Source organism: Rhamphochromis longiceps, linkage group LG15 (genome assembly GCF_057381845.1).
Source record: "Rhamphochromis longiceps isolate RC_006_pf linkage group LG15, R_longiceps_female_GT1.1, whole genome shotgun sequence".
NCBI classification, from domain to species: Eukaryota; Metazoa; Chordata; class Actinopteri; order Cichliformes; family Cichlidae; genus Rhamphochromis; species Rhamphochromis longiceps.
The window spans coordinates 11,264,663-11,278,160 of record NC_140571.1 but is presented as its reverse complement, the minus strand read 5'-3'; the positions used below and the strand labels follow the sequence as shown (position 1 = coordinate 11,278,160).

Here is a 13,498-nt window from a genome sequence, read left to right as displayed (position 1 = left end):
CTTATACGTATGACCGGAATTATTAACTTAAAATTATTAATTCATTACATTCATTAAATATAAATGTATTAATTTATATATTTTGAAGACATTCATAAAACAGATATTTCAGTTGGCTAGAATATTACTCATTTAAATATTACTTTGCTAGAATTAGAATTATTACAATTAACACTTTTAGGCAAAACTACCAAAATTATGGCGGCAGTTTGTAAAATGAGACGAAATACTAACGAGGCAGTATTTTGTTTTTCAAGATAAGCTGTCAGTATGTTGTTTAATGTGTTGTTGTGAATATATTGATTCACTGTGTGATTTTATTTTCTCTTCAACTGTAATGTTTGAAATAATCCAAATCAGTGTGTCCCTCCCTGAAATCGATTGGACAGCACAACACCAAGGTTTGAGATAATAAGCCAATACCGCGAACGCGCACGAGCCTCCCACGAGTACACTTCAGCAGCAGCATGGGACGTTTTCTCGCGCCCCAACAATAGAGTGGTACGTACCATTATTACCGATTTCAATGGGGACGTTTTCTTGTGGATATACGTAATTTCACACTACTTCTCTTAGAAAGAAAACAAATGTCGCATACGGGTAAAAATCAAAGTGGTTTTATGACGTGAAACCTGATGTAATCTTAACCGGACTAGCTTTATTGCCAATTTCATCAACATTTGCCCAGAGAATCCCTTTGGAAAAAAAGTGGCTGGATTCATCTCCGCCGCCGCCTCTTCCAGCAGGAGTACATTTGATTACGGAGACAGTACAACCATGGATCCGACCCGGGGATTTAAATTTTTGGACACGGTGGCACACTCTGCTGCTCAGTAAGGATGGAGAGAAAATAAGAGGGTTTTTTTTTCTTCTTACAAACGTATCAGGTAAATAATTTCTTTTTAAATTTTGCACTGCAGTGCATCATGCAAAATGGGACTTTAGTAACGTTATGTTATCGCTATTAGCACAGCGGCAACTTACCGTCATAAAACCGAGTCACCGTGTTGTAACATTAGACTTCAACTGGAGCTGCTCGACTAATAACGGTCTTGGTAATTTAAAACTGCCTGGCCATCACTGACTCCCACGTTTACCCGGTGTACAGTTGACAAATGTGGCAATGAGAACAACGTTAGGCTACCAAAGTGGTCAAAATCCCACAAAGTAGCCTACCTACCAGTAGCATTTTTATTTTTGAATGACTAAAGGAGGAATTGGTAATGGGACCGCTGGGTGATAAATTGCAGCTGCACATCTGCATGAGATCCCGCTGCAGCGTCTTGACATAGTGAGTCTGAAGAATATCACACTAGTGAGAAAAGCAGAGAGCAAATATTTGCAATGCTCCCCAATTAACCCAACGTGCATAAACAAATAAATAAAAAGACGTAGAGTGTGTTTTATTTGTTAGCGAGTTTGTGGAGTGGGCAGTTTGCTACAGTGTCATGAAGGGAACCACGGGCAGTTAATTTTATAAGAATGCATTGATTTGCCTCTGCGAGGCAGAGGAGAAGGAGGACAGGGGTTGGGGTCTATTCCAGCCAGCTTCGTTTGCAGTCATGGGGGGATGGTAAGCCTTCAGCCCAGTGAAAATCATGCTCTGTGAAATCCGAAACCTTCTTTGTACTACTTCAAGTGCAACAAGAAAAGTGGGCACGAGGGGCATCGTCGTTTTGTGACCGCTGTGCAGTAATCAGCTTTTATATGTAGTGACAGCACGAATATGTTCTTTGATACACAGGAGGCCGGCTAATATGGGCTTTGCACTTCATCAAAGTGAGCATATCTTTTCTACAGTCTGTCCAGTTGAGACAAACTAAGAGTTGGGTCTTTGGATTGCTGCAGGTAACTATTGCCTGCTGAGTGGCCAGCAGCATATTTCATGGTTTGCCTCTTTTAAAAATGCAATAGTAAATGTAAGAACAGCCTGTAGTGACAGTGTGGGTTCAGCTTCGTGGTTGATAATGAATGAATCACCTTTAGAAACATCAGCTGCAGAGCTATTGCTAAAAATCCATGTATGCCACTGTGGATGCTGCTTCTGACAGTGGATTAGTGTGCCTCTGATGTGTTAAAATAACAAATACAGAGCGAGGTAAACTAGGGTTTACATGTGATGGCAGGAATTTAATAATTATTCTTTTTTTTTCTAATAAATAGTGAGGTTAAAAAAAAGAAAGAAGCTATTTATCCTACAAGGCTAGACATCTTGTCCAAATCAACAAATGCAGAGCTCTGTACACTCACATTGCCTTGGCTGTGATTCAGTGGAATGCATAAATAAGACTTAATTCCTCGATTTGATCAGAAGCTGCATTAATAATTAATGCAGATAGAGAAGATGTTGACTCTTTCCAGATGACCTTAAATATTTACCTGTTATATCAAATTAGCCCACATCAAACACACACACACACACACACACACACACACACACACACACACACACACACACACACACACACACATATATATATATATATATATATATATATATATATATATATATATATATATATATATATATATATATATTTACCTGTTATATCAAATTAGCCCACATCAAACACACACACACACATATATATATATATATATATATATATATATATATATATATATATATATATATATATATATATATATATATATATATATAATTATTTGGCTACAACCACTGAATACCCACCTAGTTCCACCTGAAAAAGACTTTGTGGGCCGAGAAGATCTGTCATGGTCCTGTATGATGGCTGGAGCAGAAGAACTCAACTTCAAGGGAAATACTACTTTAGTCTTGTTCTGATCAACTGTATGTGACCTGAACTGCAGATGAGTAAAATTTACAGTAGTGCAGTGAATGTCACCAAGACTCCAGATGAATGGATATCTTTTAAAAACGTTTAAAAAAAAAAATCTGTAGGTTAAGAGCATATGGCAGAAACAAAATGGTCTGTGGGCCATTGCAGCTGTTAAATATATCAGCCTGCAGGAGTGGCCTCCAAACTATCACATGACTGAGAACTATAGCCTAGCTTTCATAAGCGCTCAGATGGATCATGCAGGGACCATTTGTCATATTGTTTGGATTCAGAGCTGGCTTGAGGACATAATCCAGAGACTGTCCCCTAACCACCGGTCTGATTCAGCCTCAGTGGACATGTCTTAAAGGATGTCTGATGTGGTCCAGACAAGAGGCAGTAGTTCAGTTTGAGGCAACTTCTTTTTAAAGCAGGCGACTTTCTGACCTTTATGTTATATGCATGTCTTTTTTGGTCCTGAAAAACGTCATGCCAAGGTGACAAATACACAGTTGAGGGCTCTGTTCACATTGGCCGCTCTTTGATACATGAATATATACAAAAGTTTCTCAGTTTTGCTACAGGTGTCTCCTCAGAATAGAATCGAGCCTATTGCCATTTTATGTTATGCTGTTTGTGAACTTTTTGCTGTGAGGGATGACATTTTTTATTTATTTATTTATTTAAATGTGTTTCATAGGCCCTCATGACTGAACAGCCTCCTGTGGAGGCTTTTGGAAGTCTATTATTTGTTGACAGTGCTCTGATCCTCTGCCAGTCTTTGACTTTCTCATGCTAGCAAGAAATCTCTTTCTCCTCTGCTGTCTTTTTTTAGGGTCTTTCTTTTTGGTCTTTCTCCTCAGAGGAGGAGAAGGGTGATAGGGGGACGCAGAATGACAGGGGTCATAAGGAAAGAGTGTGTAGAAAGAGAAAGGAGGGGAATAGATGAGAGTTAAGTGAGTGATGGGTGCCTGGCATGAAGAGGCGAGAGGAGGTGGTGGGAGGAAGGTGGGCTAGGGATTCTGGGAAAGGCAGAGAGCGCAAAAATGAATGCGAGTGTGCGTAATGTGTAATGCCAGCTTACGTGCCATTTAGTTGAGCTACAGGCAGCCCTCCTATCTCCCAGCTGTTAGGATCCTCCAGAGGGCCCAGCACACAGGAGCTATTGTTCTTCTTGGCCAGGCCCACAGCTCTATAATACTGCTTCTGTCTGCAGTGTGAACTGGTCTGACAGAGAGACACCAGTGCACGGTTAAGCCTCCCTGACTGGTGCTCCTTGTGTCTTACTACCACTGCCTCCACCACTTCCAAGAGTTTACACCAACTGCCTCACTGTATTTCTTTAACCATTTCTTTTTAACTTGCTTTTCTTCAGTAGGGGATGCTGTCCACGTTCTCTCCTTTATTAATTTTTTGCTTTGCTTCCATGTCTTAATCCAGTCCTCGGTCAAACTCCAGGGATGGAAGTTGTCATAGTGTGCCTTAACTCAGGACTTACTGTTGTGCCTCATGGCAGATAATGTTTTGCTTTCTTTCAGTGATGCCACCCTGGAACAAAGGTAGAACGCCATTTTCAGAAATAAAATACATTACTTCTATTGAGAAGAAAGGCTTAATATCTCCAAAGATATATAAAATCCAAAATTTTGATCACAGAGCACCATAACTTGATCTTTAGTCTTAAAAATCTGCTATACCATGTCTTTTATAAATCTGGCATAGTAAGTAACTCTCTGCCTTTTGTCTTTTATCTTCACACAAGGGAGGAGAGGGTGTTGACAGGCTTTCTTAGAGTTGACAAGGTAACTCTGAAAAAGACTTGCCTGATAGTGCCAGAGGGACAGTCAACTGGACAAAAAGAAAGATATCACAACTGAGTTTAAGGGTACCCCTTTCCCATCTGTAACGATCTGTTATCTGTCTTTCCGTCATCTAAAGCTGAATGGAACACAAGGCGTTATTCCCTTCAGTTTATTTGCCTTCGTTATATCTACACAGCACGCTGTTGCTGCCACAGCTGCACAGTGTTTAAACACATGCAAGAGTTCTCTCATTCACTACATCACTTGAGGCTCTGACGAGTTTTAGAAAGGATTTGTCTTGAGTTGAGACTGTATTTCATATCTGTCAGATGCAGCTTGAGGAATAGGAAGTGTATGTACGTGCTGTCTTAGCAGTCTATGGTACAGAGCTGATTTTTAAAAAAAAAAAACAAGCAAGTAAATAAATAAAAATATAAGGAAAAAAGGTTGAAGGCTTGAAATTCTGGCTAAAAATATTTTGTCAACTTCCAGCTCATAGAATAACAATCATGAGGTCTTTTCTGGGCTCACATGCTTCAAATTTAATAAAGAATCCTCTTTGGACTTGACATAATAGGCACGCATTTGGGAAATGGAGCACCATGGTGTCCCATGACTGACCTGGCTTATTCTGCCAGCTGAAAGCCAAAATCGCTACACAATGGGGTAAACTGTGGACGGTTGAAGCCACTCCCCTGGTGTCAAGTGTATGTTTGGAAGGTAAATGTAGTCTGATCCCTTTCTCGGCACAATGTAGGCTTCATCTGCTTTAGGAGCAAACTGGATACACGGTTCTCCCTGGGAACTTTAGGCTCAGAGACTAACAGTGTTTGTATTTGTGCGTATATGATGTCCAGAGTTGGGGGTTTTCTAGGCGTTTATATTGGCAAAGCAGTTAAATTGTAAGTTGCCTTTTCTCAATTTAGATCACCATTTATTTTTTTCTGCCTTGTTTGCTACCATTAGTCAGTGCTGCTTTCTGACTTCAAAACGATCTCCTCAGCTGCACTTAGAGCATGTGCATATTTGAATGCATTTGAATATTCAAAGTTAGGCAAAATAGAGCCATAATGTTTCGCACAGAGTAAAAATATAATCTCTTCTGTTTTACCCGTCTTCCTCATTTTGAATACGTGTGTTCTTTTTCTGTCTTGATTTCAGCCATATCTTCAGTCTCCTATTTTTGCCCATTTCACTGATTGGTTCTTATTGAGCTGGAATGGCTGATGCCCTGGTCATTGTGATCATGTGCGATGATTGATGGAGGCTGAAAAATGGAAAGCAAAAGCACCTTTATCACAGCCACAGCTTGAATCTCTCTTGTCAAGACTTAGTATGTCTGTGTTCAATTACAGATGCACCGAATTTTCATCAGGATTTTCATAAGCACTCATTTTTCTTCTCTGTTTCTCTCCCTGTGGTGGAGCAGGGAATACGTTACCATCAAGAATAACGAAGAAAATAAGAGATGCAGATGAGATTTTCTCTTGGGCGTATTATGTTTTACACAATTTCTTTAGATCTAGTTCAGGATTATTGTTACCCTGAAGACTACCATGTTTGTTAGAAGTGCTGCTGCTATAAAAGATCTTAATATTATAAAATGTTATTTAAATAGTAGTCTTTAAAAGAGGAAAACAAAGCCATGGCTAATAAAAAAATGCAAAAAGGGATGGAGGAAAATGGTGGGAAAAGAGGACACAAATGGAGCAGTAACCTTAGTGTACACCTTCAGTGTGTTTGTCCACTGTTTCACAGCAGGGGTGCCTGTGCACACAGGCAACTGCTGCTTTCAATTAGAAGCCAATATTTGGCTGTTCATTTACAGCTCGCAGCAAGGATCCAGCTCTGCTTTGATTTGCATGAGGCCCAAGTACAAGGCTTGTCTGATTTGCACTGGATGGAAGCCCAGCAGAGGCTGTGAGTGTAAGCTGCTCTTCCCTCTCAGATGGGACGATCGGAAGTGGAGGCTCGCCTTTCCTTTTGTCTCTGATGGTTAGCAGCAAATGCCAAATTCAATTAAATCCTCTGCAAGAAACCTCCTATTCAGTAACCACTTCATCTTTTTTTCTTTCTTTTTTTTAAATACATGCTTATCATAAAGCGATTCTGTCAGTCCTCCAGCACAAAAACTGCTCCAGAGCAGGGGTCAGATGGAGTTTAGGCATTTGTTACTGGCTGTAGGATAGGGCGTCAATGTGTGAAGGTTTTGCTTCAGTAGAATCCTATATGCTGTAATTTTCCTGTAAATCAGAATCAGAATCAGAATACTTTATTGATCCCTGGGGGAAATTATTTTTTGTTACAGTGCTCCATTTTAAACCAACATTAAGACAAGACAGACAATACGCTAACTAAGAATAGTACAATATATACATATATATATACATACATACATACATACATACATACATACATACATACATAAGTCACTTATAAATAAATATTTGGAAAAGAAACATGTGTAGTTGTAGCAGCAAACAGTGTGTTAAGTGGATGCGTTGTACAGGGAGATGGCCACAGGCAGGAATGATTTCCTGTGTCGTTCAGTGGTGCTTTTCGGTAATCTCAGTCTCTCACTGAACGAGCTCCTGTGACTGACCAACATGTCATGGAGTGGGTGGGAGGTGTTATCCAACATTGTCTTTATCTTGGACAGCATCCGCCTCTCCGACACCACCTTGAGGGAGTCCAGCTCCATCCCCACAACATTGCTGGCCTTACGGATCAGTTTATTAAGTCTGTTGGCATCTGCGACCCTCAGCCTGCTCCCCCAGCATGCAACAGCATAGAGGATCGCACTGGCCACCACAGACTCATAGAAAATCCTCAGCATTTTCTGGCAGATGTTGAAGGACCTCAGTCGCCTCAAAAAATAGAGACGACTCTGGCCCTTCCTGTAAAGTGCTGTGGTGTTTTTAGCCCAGTCCAGTTTATTGTCAATGTGTACTCCAAGGTATTTATAGTCCTCCACAATGTCAACACTGACCCCCTGGATTGAAACAGGGGTCAAGTGTTTCCTGGTCTTCCTGAAGTCCACGATCAGTTCCTTGGTCTTTGCCACGTTGAGCTGCAGATGATTCTGCTCATACCACGTGACAAAGGAGTCGACCACAGCCCGGTACTCTGTCTCATCATCCCTGCTGATGCATCCAACCACCGCAGAGTCATCAGAAAACTTCTGAAGATGGCAGGTCTCTGTGCAGTGGCTGAAGTCTGTGGTGTAGAGGGTGAAGAGGAAGGGGGAGAGGACAGTCCCCTGTGGTGCCCCTGTGTTGCTAATCACCTTGTCAGACACACACTGTGGGAGACGTACATATTGTGGTCTTCCTGTCAGGTAATCAACAATCCAGGACACCAGAGAAGCATCCACCTGCATCGCTGCTAACTTATCACCCAGGAGGGTCGGCCTGATGGTGTTGAAAGCACTGGAAAAGTCAAAAAACATGACCCTCACAGTGCTCACAGTAAAATTCATTGCTGTGGCCGGAGGAAATATGGAGGTAGTTATTGATTGTGATTATCTACTGTCAGGCCTCTCTAAAGTAGAGTAAAATGTATCTGATATGATGCTGAATCAAAGTCATTCTAAACTGCCAAGCCATGGGAATGGTCTGAGATGCAGCAGTTGCTTACATAACAGTCTTTCATTTATAGACACATGCCCACAGCTAAGAGCGTGTCTAGGCTCACTGTTATGTAAGAAAGAGAAAAATCCTCTGTGTTCATATACATTAGAGATGATACATCTTGAGATAACAGTTATGTTTCTAGACTAACATTACCAGTATGGATTATTTATTAGTTGTACATCTAGAGCAATAGGTGGGGGATCAATGTGTGTGTTTTTTGCTTGTGTATCACACCTGACATCACGCATATCCTGGTGCATTTTTATTTATTTATTTTTAAACATTTAGTGCTGTTGAGTGGGTCACAAGATGGCCGATGTGTGAATGTGATTCATTGCCTCAGAGGTCAGAGTGTAGCCAGCCAGTGAGCTGTAACTGTGAACTGTCATCCGCTTGACATAGCCACTTACTACTCCGCTGTTTTTATGATGCAGGACACTGATGGCTATGGTCTGCCCATTGCAGAATTAGTTTGAGCTGAGAACACAAAAATGCAAATAGGACTGTGGCAAAAAGAATACTGATGACAGTTATTTCAGTCGGTACTTTAAGCTGAAACCTCTAATGTGTTCTAGTTCCACGCCATTAATATAGTGAATGACATAACAGATTGTGCTAGCTCACCACGGCAGGAAATTCTGCTCTTTTCCTGCTGCAGAGAAATGTTAATTTTGTTTGTCGTGTTGCAACTGGCTGGTTGACAGTTCCTAACTTTATCAGTACAGTATGCATTTCTATTCAAAATTACTTGCTCTGTCAGTTGCGTTTCCATTGCATACCAATATCAATAGAATACAGTCAACATGGCAGTCAGTAAATCTGCCATTTACACAGGTATAAAGTAAGTTCTTAGAAGGTACTTGCATATTACACCTGAATCCCAACTCTCTTCTGCTATAGCTTTATTAAAAACAAAACAAAACATAATTCTAGCACCACACCTCCCCATTACATGAATAAAGGCTCTTTGAAGACCTTAAAGGCTACCTTTTATCCCTTCCTATATTTTCTGTGATATGTATACTATTAAGGTTATTTACATTTATATTTGGATTAAACATGGCCAAAGTTTCAGATAAACTGAGGGAACACCATGCACACCATGGATAAGGTAAATAAGAATTATTTTGAACTGTGAATCATGCAAAGCTGCCCTAAAAGTATCCAGAATAAAATGATGGGACTAGAAATTAGATCAATGGGTTCACTTTAGCAACTTTATTTTTTTTTTTCCCCCATAAGTGCACAATGAAAATAAAATGCATTCACTTTATCTTGCCATCTAGGGTGTAGATGCAGTGTACACCCCAGATGGCAGGTGTTCAGGCTAGTGCACCAGTTGGATAAATAACATACATATATCTGGAAGGTTTTTGTTGCCGCCTGAAATTTTACTCCCAAATTTAAAGACGTTTGCGTGCCTTTATTCCAACCTATTGGTGCAAGGTGTAAATTCAAATTCAGTAGCACAATGGTCACATTTAAAAACTGTCACAGAAATACATACGGACCACATGAAACATCCGTGATAACCTGGAAAAGTTAGTTCTGTGAACGGTGGCATGTGGACTGCAGTAATAATGGTCCTGTTGTTTTGCAGGAAAGGTTATTCAGCCCTTGTTTAGGCTCTAAAGCAATCCATAATGGCAAGAGCCAAAAAAAAGAGTCAATCGCTGGGATGGTGGGTGATCACTTAAGGTGCTCTCTGAGTATTAAATTTGATGAAGATTTTCTGTCATAATCTGCACTCCCTTCTGAGCTGCAGATTATGACATATAGGAGATGGGTATTCACCAAAGAATGTTGTCTGCTTGTGTTTGCTTAATCAGCCTTATAGCTGGTTAAATGCCAGGTCATTATTTGGATTAGCATAGCGTGAGCTGCCTGGAGGAAAGCCATCCTCCTCTATCTAAAGAGTAAAGAGGCAGCCCACATAGGTCCTTCCTGGAGTGTAGGATAAGGTCAAAGAACCATTTTACTTTAGTGTGTTTGGTTGTATAAATGCTAGCGGCATCTTGAGGCAGAAGTCTAGTTTGCGTAGCCTCAGGAGGACAGATGGGTGCTGACAGACAGACCTGGCCTCGGCACTTGGCCTGCTGGAAAGCTTTTTTTCTTTTTTCTTTTTTTCCCTTAGTTTGTCTCGCCTTCTTCATTACAAGCTTCCTGTGTGCTTCCTGTCTCACTCACACCTCTCATCCACTGCCTCTCACATATATATTATATTCCTCTCTGTCGTGTCCTACTTTACATAAGCAGAAGCTGCACATTCACTGCTGACTGCTTTCGGTGAAGCTCATGATTGCTGGTTTTGCGGTCAACATTAAGTCATAGTTGTACATCAGCCATGTCTGAAGGATTGATCAGATTTAAAGTGAGTGCAAGGAAAGGTGACAGAGAGTAACGGTAACAGAGAGGAAGCAGAAGAAACAAGGGCACATGTTGCCTAGAGCTTTATATATAATTTTCCCAATGCATAATTAATTAAAAAAAAAAAAAGAATATTTGTAGTTTTTTTTTTTTTTTTTCAGCCAATTGAGCTATTTAATTCGTTTAAGTTATTTAATTTAAAAGCTTATTTTAAATTGCCACTATACTACCATCAAGGTCTTAGTCTAAAGCAGGGGTGTCAAACTCAAATACACAGTGGGCCAAAATTCAAAACTGGAACAAAGTCGCGGGCTAACTTTAATATTTATTGAAAATAAGAATGAATCTTTTCTTATGGACTCAAATAAGTTTTGCTGGAAAACTGAATATGGAACAAGCAAAGCTTAATACTAAACAAATATATATATATATATATATATATATATATATATATATATATATATATATATATTAGCTGTATAATACCAGTAGGCCAGCTTTAATAGTAATTTGGTATGGCTTCGCGGGCCAAATGTAATTAGGCTGCGGGTCAAATTTGGCCCACGGGCCAGAGTTTGACACCTATGGTCTAAAGCATGACTAGTTTAATTGCCTTCATTAGAACCTACATGCTTACTTGGTGAGTTGTTTATTGTATTTAGCTGTTGCAAACACCTGACAGTTACCTTCTCACTTTCTATAGACACCTGCAACAAGCAGGGGGGAATCAAATTTATTTCACGGTTTTCATAACATTATTTTTCTGATTTAAATTAAATAAAATTAGTTCCTATATAAGTTAAACCATATTAATCTTTAAAAATGTATTTAATTAATTCAAGTTATCAAATTTAAAAGATAAGTTTATATTGTCAGTGTATTACTATCACGGTTTGATTCTAAAAGAGTCACTGGTTTCATTGCTTTCCTTAACACTAACATGCTTACTTCATGAGTTGTTGTATTTTGTTGTTGCAAACCTGTCACCCTTAGGTTTATCATTCATTGACAAGGTCAAAAATCCCATTTCCTGATTTATTTATTTATTTTAATTTTTAATATCAAAAAAGAGAGTGGAAACATAGTTGTTCACACCTTATTATTGTTATTGTTATTATTGGTTTTTTTTTCAATGTTCAGATTTTTTTTCCTTGCAACTGAAACAGAGAGCATATTAGAGATTGGAATCGAGAAGCGGTTCTTGTAGAAAACCAGTTCATAGTAGTTCAATTCCTTTGAATCATTAGCCTGCCTGTCTATTGATCCTGCTTATCAGTTCTTGCACTCTCACTATAATCAGCTGTTTTCAGTTCGAAAGTCAGAGGAGGAAAATAGCGAGGCAGTCTAGAGCATGGATATGCACGTTTATGTTTATTGCACAAAAGGGCGAGATAAATGGTAACGTGGTAAAGTAGAAAACTGCATCCAGGAAAGAAACGACCGCATTATGCTGCTAACACAAGTTTGTTTTTTTGCAAGCATCTACTAGGTCGGCATGCTAAGCTAAGCTAGGCAAGAACCCAGAGTAAAAGCTTAGTGATTGCCGACCCCAGCAGCCAGACCCTTAACTTAACAAGTAACAAACAGATGAGCAGTCAGGCTGTAGCCTCTCTTTCTACCTGTTCCCTTTTCTAAAGCAGATTCAATGTGACGGTTGCTTTTTTGTGCTTGTTTTCATCTTTGCTTTGTGCGGTTAGGTTTGTATTCTACCAGGAGAAAGATCTTCGAGATGTGTGTACTCATTAGGAATTTGTGTTGGTCAGTGCGGTTGTAGCCTCAGGTTTAAATGGCGATTATGAGATGGCGTGTTTCAGCTGTTTTAAAGAGTAACATGAAAGAGCAACATGAAAGTAATTTAACAAGTACTATAACAAATTACATTTTCCCAGGAGTAGTTAAGTGACGTACTGCATTACCCTTAAGAAAAGCGTTTTGTGTAATATGTGTAATGATGACTTTTTTTGAGTAACGACTCTAACAGTGATCACAACAAACAGGGGAAATACCTCAACAAACATGCAAACCTTTGACGCACAGCATGCAACTAATTTGCATGAATATAATTTCCTTATTGCTGCTTGGCAACGGTGGTTATTCTCAAAATGGAGCCGGTGAGAACTTAGTTTGGAATCAGTTGCCAGTGTTCTCGGCTCTTACTGGTGACTGGCCAGTCAGCCTCCCTGATCTTCTCTTTCATGCATGTGCAATATGGGCACAGCACCATAAGCTCGCTCACAGCCACATGCTAACATGCTAGCATGTGTTAGCATTTTCTTCACTGTAAAAAGGCACAAAATTTGCCAAAGTAAACACAGGCAGTAGTTGGTGCCGTTCTAGAAAATTTTCCACTAACCATCAAGCTGTTCAGTCGAAATGCTGTTGAGAGAGTGCATTAACTTGAATGTCTTATTATTCCTTGCAAATACCCAAATTTTGCTTAGTTATAGAAAATAGAAGAAACTTATTTCCCCGGGCTTTGATTTGGATCACAAATTATTAAAATGCATTGGGGAGTTTAACGAACCTTGTTCCTGAGTCTGAGCTTACTTGATTAATATATGTAGTGTATTTACTGCAAGGGGCCTCTTTTCCTGAATTTCTCCTGCATATCTGTTAAGGGGCGGAAGACACTTCTATGTTTGCAAAGTGAAGGGCTCTTATGTGTGGGAGGGAGAGCTGGACTATTAGTTTAGCTTAGGAAGTGCTTATCTAGTAGCAGAGGAGCATCGAGAGCTCTGGGTTGTCGAATGATGCAGTGGTGACTATGATTGACAAGGGCAGGGTGTCTCAGATATCCTAACACACACACACTCTCAGGGGTGCAGTGATGAGGAGGGTGGCAGAGAAGCCAAAGTTTGACCAACCGTAATAGATAACAAAGAATCGTGTGGGAGCA

The 13,498-nt window shown here is 39.8% G+C and overlaps 1 protein-coding gene across 6 annotated transcripts in view; it reads left to right on the top strand.

The window, feature by feature from the left end:
- Positions 1-413: 413 nt before the first annotated feature.
- wasf1 (WASP family member 1) overlaps positions 414-13,498 on the top strand; it is a 67,123-nt gene continuing 54,038 nt past the window's right edge. For 3 of the 6 annotated variants that reach the window (XM_085381513.1, XM_085381512.1, XM_085381508.1), the window contains exon 1: positions 511-887. The gene's annotated coding sequence lies outside the window, so the exon portion shown is untranslated. The other 3 variants (XM_085381510.1, XM_085381509.1, XM_085381511.1) reach the window with 3 other exon arrangements.